At 41.9% G+C, this 15876-nt stretch overlaps 1 pseudogene; it reads left to right on the top strand.

Moving 5' to 3' along the window:
* Positions 1–14213: 14213 nt before the first annotated feature.
* LOC101001607 lies at positions 14214–15609 on the top strand (annotated as a pseudogene).
* The last annotated feature ends 267 nt before the right edge of the window (positions 15610–15876 follow it).

The following is a 15876-nucleotide window of genomic DNA, read 5'->3' as shown; positions in this document are numbered from 1 at the left end:
TCAGGTGATCTGCCCACCTTGACCTTCCCCAAGTGCTGGGATTACAGGCGTGAGCCACTGCACCCGGACTATGTTCTTAAATTAGGAACTGAGGTTGCTGATCTGAGACCCTTCTTCTTTTCTAATATAGCAATTAATATCATACATTTCCCTCCTCCTACACGGGGGGCTCCCAGCTTCCTTCTTCAGCCTGGAGCCCATTGTGACAACCCACAAATTCTATGTTGTTTTTCTATTTCCAATAACTTTAAATGACTTTCTAATATTCCTTTAGATTTCTTCTTTGACCTATGAGTTATTTAGAAGTGAGCTAATTTCCAAATATTTGGGGATTTTTAAAGGATCTTTCTATTACTGGTTTTTAATTTTATTCCATTGTGGCCAGAGAACATACTTTGTAGTTGAATACTTTTTAATTTATTGAGGCTTTTTAATGGGCTATAATGTGGTCTGTCTCCATAAATATTCCATGCACAGTTGAGAAAAATGTATATTTTGCTTTTGTCGGGTGGAGTATTCTATAAATATAAATCAGGTCAAGTTGGTTGATAGTGTTCAAGTCCACTACATTCTTGCTGATTTTCTGCCTATTTATTCTATGAACTATTGAGAGTGGGATTAAAATCTCTGATGGTTGTGTCTATCTCTACTGATTGTTTTATTACTTTTCTTCATGCATTTTGAATCTTTGTTATTAGGTACAAAAACACTTAGGATGGTTATGTCTTCTTCATTAACTAACCACATGATTAGTAAGAAATAATCTCTTTAATCCCTGGTAATAGTCTTTGCTCTGAGTCTATTTTGGCCTTTGTATAGCCACCTCAGCTTTCTTTTGACTAGTCTTGGCATGGTGTATCTTTTTCCATCCTTTTACTTCTAACCTATTTGCATCTTTATATTTAAAGTACATTTCTTGGCCAGACATGGCAGCTCACACCTGTAATCCCAGCACCTTGGGGGGCCGAGGCAGGTGAATCACTTGAGGTCAGGAGTTTGAGACCAGCCTGGCCAACATTGTGAAACCCCGTCTCTACTAAAAATACAAAAATTAGCTTGGCATGGTGGTGGAGGCCTGTAATCCTAGCTATTGAGGAGGCTGAGGCAGGAGAATCGTTTGAACCCAGGAGGCAGAGGTTGCAGTGAGCTGAGATTGCGCCATTGCACTCCATTGCACTCCAGCCTGGGCAACAAGAACGAAACTCTGTTGAAAGAAAGGAAGGAAGGAAGGGAGCAGGGGAGGAAGGAAGGATGGAAGGAAGGAAGGAAGGAAAGAAGGAAGGAAGAAAGGAAGGAAGGAAGGAAGGAAGGAAGGAAGGAAGGAAGGAAGGAAGGAAGGAAGGAAGGGAGAAAATTTCTTGTAAGCAAAATATAACCGACTCTTTGTCAAAAAATCCAATCTGACAATCTGTCTTCTAAATCAGATAATTTAAATGTAATGTAATTCCTAATATGGTTGAGTCTCTTGCTATTGTTTTCTTCTCATCCCATCTGTCTTTATTCTCTTTTATCTCTTATTCTGTTTTCTTTTGGATTTACCCAGTATATTTTTATGATTCCATTTGATCTTATTAGTTTAAAAACTATAATCTTTGGGTTTGTTATCTTAGTGGTGGCTTTAGGGTTTATAGTATACATCTTTAACTGATCACGGCCTACCTTCAGGTGACAGTAGATCACATCATGTACAGTTTAAGTGTGGGCACATGGGACCCACCACAGCTACTGCTGCTCCCACAGCCCCTCCTGCTACCACCACCTGTGCCTCCCCACTGCAGTTGGCATGATAACAGTGGCTGCTCCAGAGGGCACACCGCTGCCATTAGTATCATTTATCTTATGCCTGAAGGACATCCTTTAACTTTTCTTATGGTGCAGTAAACCTCTCCCCTTTTAGTCTTTAAGCTCTTATTGTCATTCATTGTACCTTTACATATATTATAAACTGCATATTATTTTCTAAACAATTATCTTTCAGAGAAGTTTAAATAATAGTAAAGTATATATCCAGGTTGTTACTATTTCTGGTATAGATACACGATGCTACTATTTCTGGTGTAGATCATTTCTTTGTGTGGATCCAGATTTCCATCTGGTATTGTTATGGGATCCTTAGGGTGTTACCTCACCAACCAGAAACCTCTGTGGCCAGTGGTGCCTTCGTCTGATTTCTCCTCTGGACCGCTGGTCTCGTTCCACCCACCCGGCCTGGCAGGCTGTGCTCAGTTCCCACTACCAGCCTGGATCGCATGTCTGCCAAGGATGAGCCAGGCACGGAGCAGCAAGGGGTGTGTGAGCAAGCATGGGATCCAGCCACTGCACACAGCCAGGCATGCCAGCTGAGGGAAGACAGGCGGTGGGCAGGCAGCTTCAGGCACTGGCACGGGTGCCAGCTCCATGCAAGGCTGCAGCTAGACCAGGCATACCATAAGCAGCTTCCATGGCTGACACCAGGGAACATGGTAGCACCCAGAACCTTGGAGATGCCAGGAACCCACAGAGCCCTAAAGAGGGTGTCACAGCCCTGGCTTGGGGGAGTTCCTAGGTCTGGGCTCCCAGAAGAGATGCAGCTCTTCTCTCCTGCTCTCTTTTTGTTGCCTGCAAGTGACAAACAAGGGGCATGTTTCAGCACTGTTTGCATTGCAGCTATTTTAGCTCCGCCATTCAGCAGGTCTCCAGTTCTTGTCCTGCGTCCGGGAAGAATGATATATGCAGACAAGTGGAAGGTGAACAAGATGAAGAGGAGCTTTATTGAATGATAGAACAGCTCAGAGGAGACCCACAGTGGGTAGCTCCTCTCCATAGCCAGGGTGTCCTGATGAGTATTGCGCTCTCAGCAGAGGGTAGCCCCTATCTGCAGTCAGGTCATTGCTGTTGTCTCTTCAGCTCTCAGCTTTAGAGAGGGTAGCTCCTCCCTGAAGACTGGCAGCCCACTCCCCAGGTTACAGCCCCTCCCCAGCTTGCAGGTGGGGCTTCACTGGGAACCTGCCCCCTTCCACCCAAGACCCTGTTTTGCCTCCTGTCATTGTTCATGGCGCCCAGGCTATTCTTGCCAAGCAATACCTGCAGGCCTGTGCCAGGATGTCCTCAGCCCCACTTCAGCCTCCTTCTCATGCTTGTCAGCCTCCAAAGTCCGACAGGGGCCAAGGGGCTGGCATGTCAGCACTGCCCTAAGCATGCACAAATGTGGCTGGGATGCGACAGTGCCGAGAGAGACACGGTGCTCCAGGTTGCGATCTGTGATTGGAGCAGGTGCTAACAGTGGGGAGAACCCAGACAGTGGCAGCAGGCACTTCCTAGCCTGCAGGGACTAGGGGAGAGCCTTCCTGGGCCCTCAAGAGTACACACATGCCTGGGTCCACAGCTCCAGCCTGGATGGCTGCAGCTGCACCTGGGAGGGCAGGGCTCCTGCCTACTCCTGGCTCCCGAGAGCACAGGAGTGCCCTGGTCGCAGCCACAGCTTGGGTGGCTGCAGTTGCGCCCAGGAAGCTCCCACCCCACTAACTTTCTGACTCCATAAAGCATGCAGCCCTGGCCACGCCTCTTGTCCACATTTTCCCTTTAGTGGCAGCGGGCAAGGTGCAGGTGGCTGGTGGCCTCAGCCAACCCTGCGCAAACAAACCCAATGCTCCTGGGGCCGCCCCACGACTCCTGGCTGCACCATCGGCTCACGGGCTCCTGGGACGCGCCAGAGAGCAAGGTTGAAGCTGCGGTGGAGGTTCTGGGCCTGCAGCGGGTCCTGCCCAGTAGTGCAAGGTTGGGGGGTGCAGGTGCAGTCAGCTGCCTCCGGGAAGTGGGGCACAGGGGACCCACCACAGCCACTACTGCTCCCACAGTCGCTCCTGCCACCACCACTTGTGCCTCCCCACTGCAGCAGGCATGATAACAGTGGCTGGTCCAGATGGCACACCGCTGCCATTAGTATCGTTTCTCTTATGCCTGAAGGACACCCGTTAACTTTTCTTATGGTGCAGGTCTGTAGGTAATAAAGTCTTCCAGCTTTTTCAAGTCTGAAAACTTCTTTATTTCTTCATCTATTATTCTCTTTTTGGTGACTGTTAAACCAATCCATTGAACTTTCAATTTCAATTATGATACTTTTCATTTGAGTTCTACTTGTACTTTTCCCAATCTATTTGCTTATTTTCATACTCAAGTTATTTCAACTCCTTTGTTTCTTTAAGTATAAAACACACTTTGTACTGTCTTTGGTAACTTGACTGTCTTAAGTTTTTGCAGGCCTGCTCTTTCTGCCCATTGCTTCTGCTGGCTCTTGCGGATTTTACGTTTGTGATATTTTTATGGTAAACTTATATTCCTTGAGACTATCTCAGAGTTCCTCCAAAGACAATCCATTTTGCAGCCGTCAGTCACTTAGAAGGCATCAAAAAGCTGATATTGCTTTGAATTTGAAGCTTGATGCATTTTAGACGACCCAGCTTGTGTGAACAACCCAGTTAAAGGGCTGGTTTTATAGATATATAAAACTCTCAGGGGAGATGTTTTCTCTCAGGATGCACAATGTTCCTCACTGTTCCTAGGGAAGCAGGGGCCAAGGGCAGCATACAGGGGAGGCGGAAAGGTTTATTCATAGTTCACCCTTACACTATGTCTGTCCTTTTGGATCTCACTTTATGATGTCTCCTCTTAGCCCCTCCCACTTGGGCAGGCCCTCAGCTTTGTCTGCTGTTCTGCTGCCCCTTTCCCACCTCAGGCTGTGAAAAACAGCAAAGTTTAATTTGACATTTGGCAAATATCTTAAGGGTGAAAAGTGGCATCAGTGCCTTAGTTACTTCTTTGGGTTTCACTTCCATTTTAAAACTTTTTTGGCTTTTTGGAACTCTTATTTTGTAGCTCATTGACACATTTTTAAAAGGTTCTTGAAATGTATTCCAGAAGCTTTAGTTGTTTTCAGCTGGTCCTTATCAGTCCTACTGTTGGAAATAAAATTCTTTCAATTTGTTCTTTAGCAATGTACAGGCTCCACAGGTCTCTCCCTGATCCTGAGGCAATAGGGTAAGAACACCACTTAGAAATCAGGCTGGCCTGAGATCAAGTCTTGGATCCACCAGCAGTGTGACATCAGTGCCTCAGTTTCTTTATAGCGTTGGTGATATGGTTTGGCTCTGAGTCTCCATCCAAATGTCATGTTGAATTGTAATTTCCAGTGTTGGAAGAGGAACCTGGTGGGAAGTTACTGAATCATAGGGGTGGACATCCCCCTTGCTGTTCTTGTCACAGAGCTCTCATGAGACCTGGTTAAAAACTGTATAGTAACTTCCCCTGCACTCCTGCTGGTCATGTGAAGATATGTGTCCTTCCCCTTCACCTTCCACCATGATTGTAAGTTTCCTGAGGCCTCCTTAGCTATGCTTCCTGTACAGCTTGTGGAACCATAAGCCAATTAAACCTTTTTTTCTTTGTACATCACCCAGTATCAGGTAGTTCTTTATAGCAATGTAAGAACAAACTAATACAGAAAATTGGTACCAGAGAAGTAGGGCATTGCTACAAAGATACCTGAAAATGTGGAAGTGACTTTGGAACTGGGTAATAGGCAGAGGTTGGAACAGTTTGCAAGGCTTATAAAAAGACAGGAAGATGATGGCTGGGCATGATGGCTCATGCCTGTAATTCCAGCACTTTGGGAGGGTGAGGCAGGTGAACTTCCTAGAGACTTGTTGAATGGCTGTGACCAAAATGCTGATATAGTGACATGGACAGTGAAATGCAGGCTGAGGTGGTCTCAGATGGAGATGAGGAACTTATTGGGAACTGGAGCAAAGGTCACTCTTGCTATGCTTTAGCGAGGAGACTGGTGACATTGTGCTTCTACTCTAGGAATCTATGGAACTTCAAACTTGAGATGATTTAGGGTGTCTGGAAGAAGACATTTCTAAATTTCTAAACAGCAAAGCATTCAAGATGTAACTTGGCTGCTTCTAACAGCATATACTCATATGCATTTGCAAAGAGATAGTCTGAAATTGGAACTTATATTTAAAAGGGAAGCAGACCATACAAGTTTGGAAAATTTGCAGCCCGACCATGTGGTAGAAAAGAAAAAACAAATTTCTGTGAAGAAATTCAACTCAGCTGCAGGAATTTGCATAAGGACAGAGGATCAGAATGTTAATAGCCAAGAAAATGAGGAAAATGCCTCCAGGGCATTTCAGAGACCTTCACAGCAGCCCTTCCCATAACAGGCCTGAAGGACTAGGAGGGAGAAATGGTTTCATGGCCTAAGCCCAGGACCATACTGTCCTGTACAGCCTCCTGAATCCCAGCTGCTCCAGCTCCAGCTGTGGCTAAAAGGGCCCAAAATACATCTCAGGCCACTGCTTCAGAGGGTGCAGCCATAAGAAGCCTTTGTGTCTTCCATGTGGTTTCAAGCCAGGTGCAAGGAGGGCAGGAGTTGAGGCTTGGGAGTCTCCACCTAGATTTTAAAGTTTGTATGGTAATGCCTGGATGTCCAGGAAGAAGTCTGCTGTAGGGGCAGAGCCCTCATGGAGAGCCTTTACTAAAGCAGTATGGAGGGGAAATGTGGGCTTGGAGTCCCCACTCAATGTCCCCATGGGGGCACTGCCTAGCGGAGCTGTGAGAAAAGGGCCACTATCCTCCAGGTCCCAGAATGGTAGCTCCACTGACAACTTTCAACATGTGCCTGGAAAAGCCACAGGCACTCAATGCCAACCCATGAAAGCAGCCACTGGGGCTGTACCCTGCAGAGCCATGAGGTGGGCTGCCCAAGGCCTTGGGACCCCACCCCTTGCATCAGTGTGGCCTGGATGCACACCATGAGCAGTAATGGGAAAACTCTTATTGAAAAAGGCAAGAACAAATCAGCTCAGTGAGATGAATTGCACATTGCACTCCTTCCTGGGATAGAAGAATTGAACAACGATAGGATCTTCTACATTTCAGTTTTTACTTTTACTGACTCATGGGCAGTGGCCAATGGCCTAGCCATGTGACCAGGCAGAGGAGCAATGGCAAACTGGGTTGTGAAAGGATGCCCATATGGAGCACAGCACTGCAGGAACTTAAATGGCACATTAAAGTAGGTCATGTCAATGCCCACCTGAAGAACCCCTCCCAGGATCAGTGATGAGATCTGGTAGATAGATATGCTGGTGAACTTGAGGTGGCCAACAGGGCTCAACAAAGGGGTGGACACAGGAGAGCTGGAGCAGTGTAGGGATGGGCTGCTCAGCAACATGTCCCTCCTGCTCCCTCAGAGGCACCAAATGCCAACAAGAACTGTCCTATCTGACAGCAGGAAGACAGAGACTGCAGGTGGCTATGGGGCAGATTCCCAGTAGGAAGGCACCACTCATAGCTAACAAGTACATTATACCAGACTGAAGCCAGTATCCCTGGGACGCTATAATGGGTCCTGACACGTACTCTGGACTGGGCTTTGCATAGTCATTAGATTCAAATGCCAAAACTACTACAAAAGAACTGGAACAGATGGTAAGACATCAATTTGGACCACCAAGTTATATCTCTTCAGACCAAAGAACACACTTACAGCCGCAGTGTCCTATAATGGACAAATCATGTTGCATATTGTCTTCATCTCCTAGGGCTGCCATAACAAAGTGCCACAAACTGTGTGGCAGACTTACAAAACAAAATGCACTGTCTCACAGTTCTGGAGACTAGAAGTCTCAGATCAAGGTCTTGGCAGGGCTGGTTCCTTCTGAGGGCTGTGAGAAAGAATCTAATCCACACTTCTCTCCTAGCTTCTAGTGGTTTGCTGGCAATCTTTGGCATTCCTTGGCTTATAGAATTTGGCCTTCATCTTCATATGGTATATTCCCTGTGTTATCTCTGTGCACAAATTTCCCCTTTTTATAAAGATACAAATCATATTGGATTATGGGGCCCACACTATTACAACATGACCTCATCTTAACTAATTACATTTACAACAACCCCATTTCCGAATAAGGTCATGTTCTTAGGTACTGGGGGTTCGGAGTTCAGCATATGAAATTTTTGTTTAGAGTAACATATATCCCTTTTTTCAGTTTTTGTTTTGTTAAAACACACATAAAATTTACCATCTTAACCATTTAAAGTGTACATTCAGTGGCACTAAATACATTGATAATGTTGTACAAGTATCCACATAACCCATCTCCAAAATTCTCTTCATCTTGTAAAACTGAAATGATATTTATTAAAAACTAACCCCACCCCCTCCTCCCAGCCCCTGGCAACCACCATTCTACCTTCTGTCTATGAAGTTGAATATTCTAGGCCCCTCGTTTAAATGGAATCATGAAGTATTTATTTTTGTGACTGGCTTATTTCATAATGTACTCCAGGTGCATCCATGTTATAGCATATGTCAGAATTTTCTTCCTTTTGAAAGCTCAATAATATTCCATTGTATGTATGTATATGTCAGATTTTCTTTTCCCATTCATCCCTCAATGAATGCTTAGATTATTTCCACTTTTGTCTATTGTGTCTAATGCTGCTATGAACATGGGTTTACAGATATCCCTTTGAGACCTTGCTTTCAATTATTTTGGTATTCCACCCAGAAGTGGAAATGCTGGATCATAGGGTAATTTTGTTTCTAATTTCTTGAGGAATCACCATACTGTTTTCCATACTGACCATACATACAGTTTTATATTCCCACTCACAGGAATAAAAGGGTTCCAAAACATGAATTTTGAATTTTGTGGGGACATATTTCAAACCATAGCAGTCACCAAAAGCTCAAGCAACAAAACAAAAAGTAGATCAATTGGATTTCATTAAAAACTTCTGTGTTTCAAAGTTCATATGGTTTGGCTGTGTCTCCAACCAAATCTCGTCTTGCATTGTAACTCCCACAGTTCTCATGTGTTGTGGGAGGAATCCAGCAGGAGGTGACTGAATTATATGGGCAGGTGTTTCTTGTGCTGTTCTTGTGATAGTGAATGAGTCTCATGAGATCTGATGGTTTTAAAAATGAGAGTTTCCCTGCACAAGTTCTCTCTTTGCCTGCTGCCATCCATTTAAGATTGTGACTTGCTCCTCCTTGCCTTTCATCTTCTGCCAAGATTGTGAGGTCTCCCCAGTCACATGGAACTGTGAGTCCAATAAACCTCCTTCTTTTGTAAATTGTCCAGTCTCAGGTATGTCTTTATCAGCAGCATGAAAACAGACTAATGCAAAGGTTACATAAGAAAATAAGGACAACTACAGAATGGGACAAAAACTTACAAGCCCTATATCTGATAAGGAATACATGTTACAGACTATATAAGCCACTCTTACAACTCAATAAAAAGACAACCCAATTTAAAAATGGGCAAAAGATGAATAGACATTTCTTCAAAAAGATGAATAATGGCCAATAAGCATGTGAAAATGTGCTCAATAACATTCGTTATTAGGGAAATGCAAATCAAAACACAATGAGATACCACTTCACCCCACTGAGATAACTCAATTAGAAAGACAAACAATAAAAAGTGTCAGCAAAAGTGGGAAACTGGATGAGAACTTTCATTCAATGCTGTGGGAATATAAAATCTTCTGTCTGTTCTGGAAAACATTTTGGTAGTTTTTCAAAAGTTAAAACAGTTATCATATGATCCAGTAATTCTACTCCAAGGTATATACTTAAAAGAAATGAAACCACACAAAAACGTATACCTGAATGTTCACAGCAGCATTATTCATCATAGCCGAAGTGGAAACAAGACCGCCAAAGCCAGCCCTGCCTTGGAACCTGACAAAGTTAAATGGAAGCCTACAAAACTGAGACGCATTTCCATGGGAGACATTTTGGTCATTCCAGGTGATGATGAACTATACCAATTGTTAGTGGCTGAGAAGAACCTCAGGAAAGTGCCAGCATCTTTTGACTTTTATTTTGGGGGGCTGCATCTACTACCACAACATGCAATATGGGTAACACTAGCACGGCTGGTTGGATTTGATTACCTCATGCAAATAAGTCATGCGATAATACTGATATTGATGATCATATGTATTGGGAGACTGAGTTAAAGCCTCCTCAGGATGTAATACCAATGGAAAATGAGTCTTTAGAAGAACTATATTTAGTTAACCATCAGCTCATTTCCAGATAAATAGTTCTGCAGAGGTCATATAAGGTACAAATAGCAGTAGATCAAAGGGGAGGATGATCTTGGGGACTCCTGAGATACACTGTAAATAACCCAGATATCCCCCAATGAATAAATGGATATACAAAGTGTGGTATACATACATAGGTACATACAATGGAAGAATATATGTACATACAATGGAACATTATTCAGCCATAAACAGGAATGAAGTACTGATACACGCTACACAATGAATGAACCTCAAAAATCCTTAGATTCCTGCTAAGTGAAAGAAGCCAGTCACAAAAGACCAGATATTGGATGACACATTTATATAAAATGTCCAGAACAGGCAAATCTAGAGCCAGAAAGCAGATTAGTGGTTGTCAGGGGTTGAGAGAAGGAGGAAATGAGGAGGGATTAAATGAATTAATGCATGTTAACACCTTAAACTTTGGGCAACTGCCCAATCGCACAGACAGTGCAGTCTCATTCATGGGTTACATGACAAAACAAAGAGAAAAGCCTGGGTAGAAATACCAACATGTATGTTAGGAAAAATATAAAACCTAAGTAAACAGAAAGACTACGTTCCTTAATGAGCAGATTCAATATTATAAGGCTGTCAGTTCTCCTCCCATATAATGCATACATGTAATGCAATTTTAATCCAAATGGCATGGTTATCTAGACAAGAAAAATTGACTGTAAAATTTATATGAAATAATAAAGGTGTGAGAATTGCAAGGAAAATTTTTAAGTGGAAAATTATTAAGGGAGAAAGGAGTGTGGAGACCCTGCTCCATATGGTAGAAGTCAAAGACAGCTAACCATCAATTCTTTCCCTTCCTCAACACATATTGCTTCTCAAGAGGTGAGAAGTAACTCCCCTCCCCTTGAATCTGGCTGCCTCGCTCGATCAATAGAATATGACATAAACTCCATTCTGGGAATTCTAGAATTGGATTTTTTTTTTTTTTTTTGAGACTGAGTCTTGCTCTCTTGCCCAGGCTGGAGTGCAGTGGCGTGATCTTGGCTCACTGCAAGACCTGCTTCCTGGGTTCATGCCATTCTCCTGCCTCAGCCTCCTGAATAGCTAGGACTATAGGTGCCCGCCACCATGCCTGGCTGTTTTTTTTTTGTTTGTTTGTTTGTTTTTTTTAATTTTCAGTAGAGACGGGGGTTCACTGTATTAGCCAGGATGGTCTTGATCTCCTGACCTCGTGATCTGCCCGCCTCGGCCTCCCAAAGTGCTGGTATTACAGGCGTGAGCCACCGCGCCCGACCTATTATTATTTTTTTAATATGTCACTAACTGTGAGCTATAAATTAAAACCTGTTTAGCCAGAGATGATGATTTTACAGTTAATGTTTAAACTAGAATTGACTAACAGAATCTACTCTATATAGAAAACAGGTTTTGAAAGGTCTACCAGGTGTAGATATAACTTTTTAATTTTTAAATCTGTAGCATTTATTTATTCACTGATGGTAAATACCAAATGTAGTAGGGCAAATTGTATGTAGAAATATTGTTTTTCCAGGTGTGACCCTGTGATTCTTCTCAGCCAAAATCATTGTAAAATTATGGCACAGCCAGCATAACTGTGGTTGTAATACTTAATTTTTTAAATTAAATATTTTTCTTGTCTAACCTTCTCTATATTTCATTGAGTATGTCCTTCTGCACATATCTTCATCCATCTTTATGATTCAAACTTTTCTAGGAGAAATTACTCCTTATTTTCTCTGCAGGACATGTGGGGTTGGGTGGCTGATGAATAGTAACCTGGCGAATTCCTCTGCCTGGAAAAATATCATCCAACTGATGGGTGTGTGGTTGTGAAAGCGAGCTTGATAACTATTAGCTGAGCAACTTGGGATCATATTAAGATAAAATTCATAAGGTATGTATCTTCCAATAAAATGCTATCATTAGAAAAATGCTATTTATTCCATAAGAGATGCAGTTTTCTAATCCTTATAGTAATTATAACTATTTCATTCCCTCTGGAAAGATAACAACAAAAAAAGAGAATGGAGTGCTGGTTATGGTAAAACTTTTAATATTTAACTTCTAATATTGGAAATAATCAAATGTATTTTATTTCTTTCTAGTCATAGAAAGGGCTTTTTTAATTGTATATTATGAAATTATAGCATTTGAAAAATTTTATCCTTTGCCTTATTTTAAAAAAGAAGTTTGCTTATATTGACTCTGTAAGCACTGTTTCTTTCAAACTTGTGGGATATAATTTTTTTCCCAATCATTCAAATATTAGGTATTAAACCTAGTATTTGGCATGACACTGAGTCCATGCAAATATCCTTTTCTCCAATTATCATAGTAAATGTACATCAATATTTACCACTTGAGGATTGAGTTTTCTTTACAGTGCTCTTTCTTTATTAAAATGAAAAAAATGAAGTATAGAATTTGTACTTAATGTGTTTTTCATTGATCTCTCTTTGACCTTATATTATGAATCGCTAGTACAATTTCAAAAAATAGTCAATGAAGATTCCTCTCATTGGAATCAATGAAGTACTTCTCAATGCCTGTACTCTTATTTCCTCCCTAAAAGTCTCCATAAAAATTAAATGTTGTGTTTAGATTTCTATTTTAATAACTGAAGCTTTATCTCTTTAACAGTTTAATATCTTCTGCTTTAGATTCCTAAAGTAAAAGCTTCCCTCCTATTTAAGACTTCTTTTTAGCTTATCAAAACTTTATACATAACCTCACAGAGACTGGAAGTTTAAAATTTAACACCATATTTTTTAAAAGTTTGAAGACTAAAATCTTTTATATTTTTATATTTAAAAAAGAAATTTAAGTTTAAATGGTACAGCAGAATCTTCTGAAGAATGGGATAGAGAGTGAACTTTGTAAAATTCTACTGCACCTCACTAATCATTAAGAAATAAACACATTAGGTTAAGAACTAAGAGGATATTAATTTAATAAATATTTTCGAGTAATGAATTATAGGAATATCAACAGTTCTGCTAATTTTTCTTTCACCAACTGGTGTTTCCTGAAACATAACTTAGGTTATTCTTAAATAGAATGAGTTCAATAACTCTGTTAGGAAAAAAACTAAAATAAATCCAGGTGTCCCCCCAAAAATTTATGAAACTTTCAGGACAAATTCTAATCATAAAGTACTGCATGTTTTTAGATATGAAATCGAACAAATAAAGATATTAAGACCCATGAAAATTTTAGCGTGGTTATTTTCATTTGTGTAAGCATATGAAGTTAGCAAGAAAATTGTCACTGTGTGTTAATGCGGTGACAGACTTCAATGCAGTGTTGCTACAAGTTCTCGGACTAGCAACTTCCTACAAGAAGGATGTGAGGACTGGCGATGCAACAGTCAACTTTGTATTCTCTATATCATGGAAAGAGGTATGGCATTGAATAGCAGAAAGATTCCATAAAGGTAAGTTTAAGAGAATTTGACCTTCAGTCAATCTCTATTTCAGGCATGAATGCAAAAAATGCAGGCTATATGCACAATCTGCAACCGTACAGGGTGCTGCTTGAAAAACACTTTAAAAAGATGAAATCTCAGACTAGAAAAAAAAGAATGGACAAAAATCACAGAACAGAAGATAAATCTGCATCTGCAAATTACACTTTTTTTTTTTTTTCTGAGATGGAGTATCGCTCTGTACCAGGCTGGAGTGCAGTGGCACCATCTCGACTCACTGCAACCTCTGCCTCCCGGGTTCAAGCGATTCTCCTGCCTCAGCCTCCCAAGTAGCTGGTAGTACTGGAGTGTGCCACCATGCCCAGCTAATTTTTGTATTTTTAGTAGAGATGCGGTTTCACCATGTTGGCCAGGCTGGTCTTGAACTACTAAACTCACATGATCCACCTGCCTCCGCCTCCCAAAGTGCTGGGATTACAGGCGTGAGCCACCACGCCCGGCCGACTCTCTCAAGTTTTCTTTGGTACAAATAACATTTTCCATTTATCTGGCATCAGAAAATTGGTGGGGTTTTTTTTTTCTTCTTCTTCCTTCTTTCTTCTTCCTCCTCCTCCTCCTCCATTTGTTCATATTAAACTGGCTACCCATGGTAGCCAACAGGGCAACATTAAAAAGAAAAAAAAAAAAAAAAAGCATGTCCCCATATAATGGCCTGGGAGTGGAGACCAGTGACTCAAAAGCAGAAGGCTGGTCCCAAAACGTCAAACTTCTGCAGCCTCAGCTTCAGGTGGGGAAGGCAGTGCTCACTCAGGGAAAGAGCCAAAGGAGAAACAGTGCAGCTCTTGCCCCAGTCATTGTCCTAAGGCCAGGCAGCTCCTCAGATGACCTGCACCAGATTACACCACATGCAGCAGCTGGGCTGAAGGATGCTGTTCCCAGTGGGTTTCTGCAGGGGAGGTTCTGATTCCCTTAGCTGACGAATATGATCCTAGGTTTCCTTATGATTTATGAGAAAGTAATGAAACGCCAAAGAGAGGAATGACAGACACAGCAGGAGCTAGAAATACAAAAGGAAATAGAAGAAAGGGAAAAGAGACCTAAAAACAGGCAGAAAGCTAGGGGGGTTCTGATCAAGGCGACCAGATCCAGATTCTGACGAAGATGAAGATTAGGAAACAGAGAGGAGGAAAAGAAGTAGGGCGGAGCTGCCATTGCCCCACCCACTTCCCTGGTAGAGAAAGAGTCACCCCGAGATTTTCCTTATGAAGAGGATTCAAGACTTCAATCACGGTCTTCCAAAGCTGCCATTCCTCCCTTAGTGAAGGAGGAACAGGACAGACCGAGATCTCCAAACCGGCCTAGTAGCTCCTTCCTCTCTAACGTGGTGGGAACGTGTGATGACAACATCATGCAGAAGCTGCCAAGCCTGGAAGGCTATAGGGCCTCAGGGAGCATTCAGCAGGGTTGCGCGCATCTTCCCGGGTGGGGAAGACCAGCAAACCTGGCGGTAAGATCATCATGGGCGACGCCGCGGAGAAAGATGCATTGAAGAATCAGGTACAAATCCACTGACTGAAATACTTGAGTCCTACTAACGTGGTCCTACTAAGGAGCATGGTTGGTGCAGGGAAGGTGGATGAAGACTTGGAAGTTGAAACTAGGGAAGAATGTGTGATTACATATTTTTCAGTTCATATGGTTTCCTATGAGACATAGCATCATAAAGGATAAAATAAGTAAAACTGAAAAGAGTACAGTTAATCTAGTTTTAATAATGAGTTCGTTTTGTTATGCTTTTTTTTTTCTATTGTCAATTTATATTGGCTCAGAGAAAACAGGCTTGATGGATAAAGTCCATTGTATTTTGCACTTTGCCATGAAAAATATGGCAAAGTTAAATTGTGTGATATGTGAACTTCTTGGTGCCCCTGATGATGAAGCAGTACAGACATTTTTAGAATTTGAGAGTTGAGTCAGCAATTAAAGCTGTTGTTCGCTTGAATAGAAGGTATTTTGGTGGACAGGTGGCAAGAGGATGCTTTTACAATTTGGACAAATTCAGGGTCTTGGACTTGGTGGAACAAGTTTGATTTTAAGAACTAGAGCATGAGTCATCTCCGGTGACCCTTAAATGACCAGCAGGCTAAGAAAAGAAGGAAAAAGGTCACAGCCTTCACGGCTGTTGGATACTGAGACTGTTGGAAAGACTTCCAAGGTATACAGTGATTGATCCCTTTTCATTTTGTGGTTTTTAAATATTGTATAAAAAATCCAAATCCTTTTAAATAAATAAATAACATGTGCAGCTGACTAGTTTCAATCATTGGTGGATATTATACTGTAGGAATGAAATTAGT

This window comes from Papio anubis, unplaced genomic scaffold (assembly GCF_008728515.1).
Source record: "Papio anubis isolate 15944 unplaced genomic scaffold, Panubis1.0 scaffold119, whole genome shotgun sequence".
Classification (NCBI taxonomy): domain Eukaryota; kingdom Metazoa; phylum Chordata; class Mammalia; order Primates; family Cercopithecidae; genus Papio; species Papio anubis.
The sequence above is the reverse complement of the archived record's forward strand: the minus strand, read 5'-3'. Positions and strand labels throughout refer to the sequence as shown.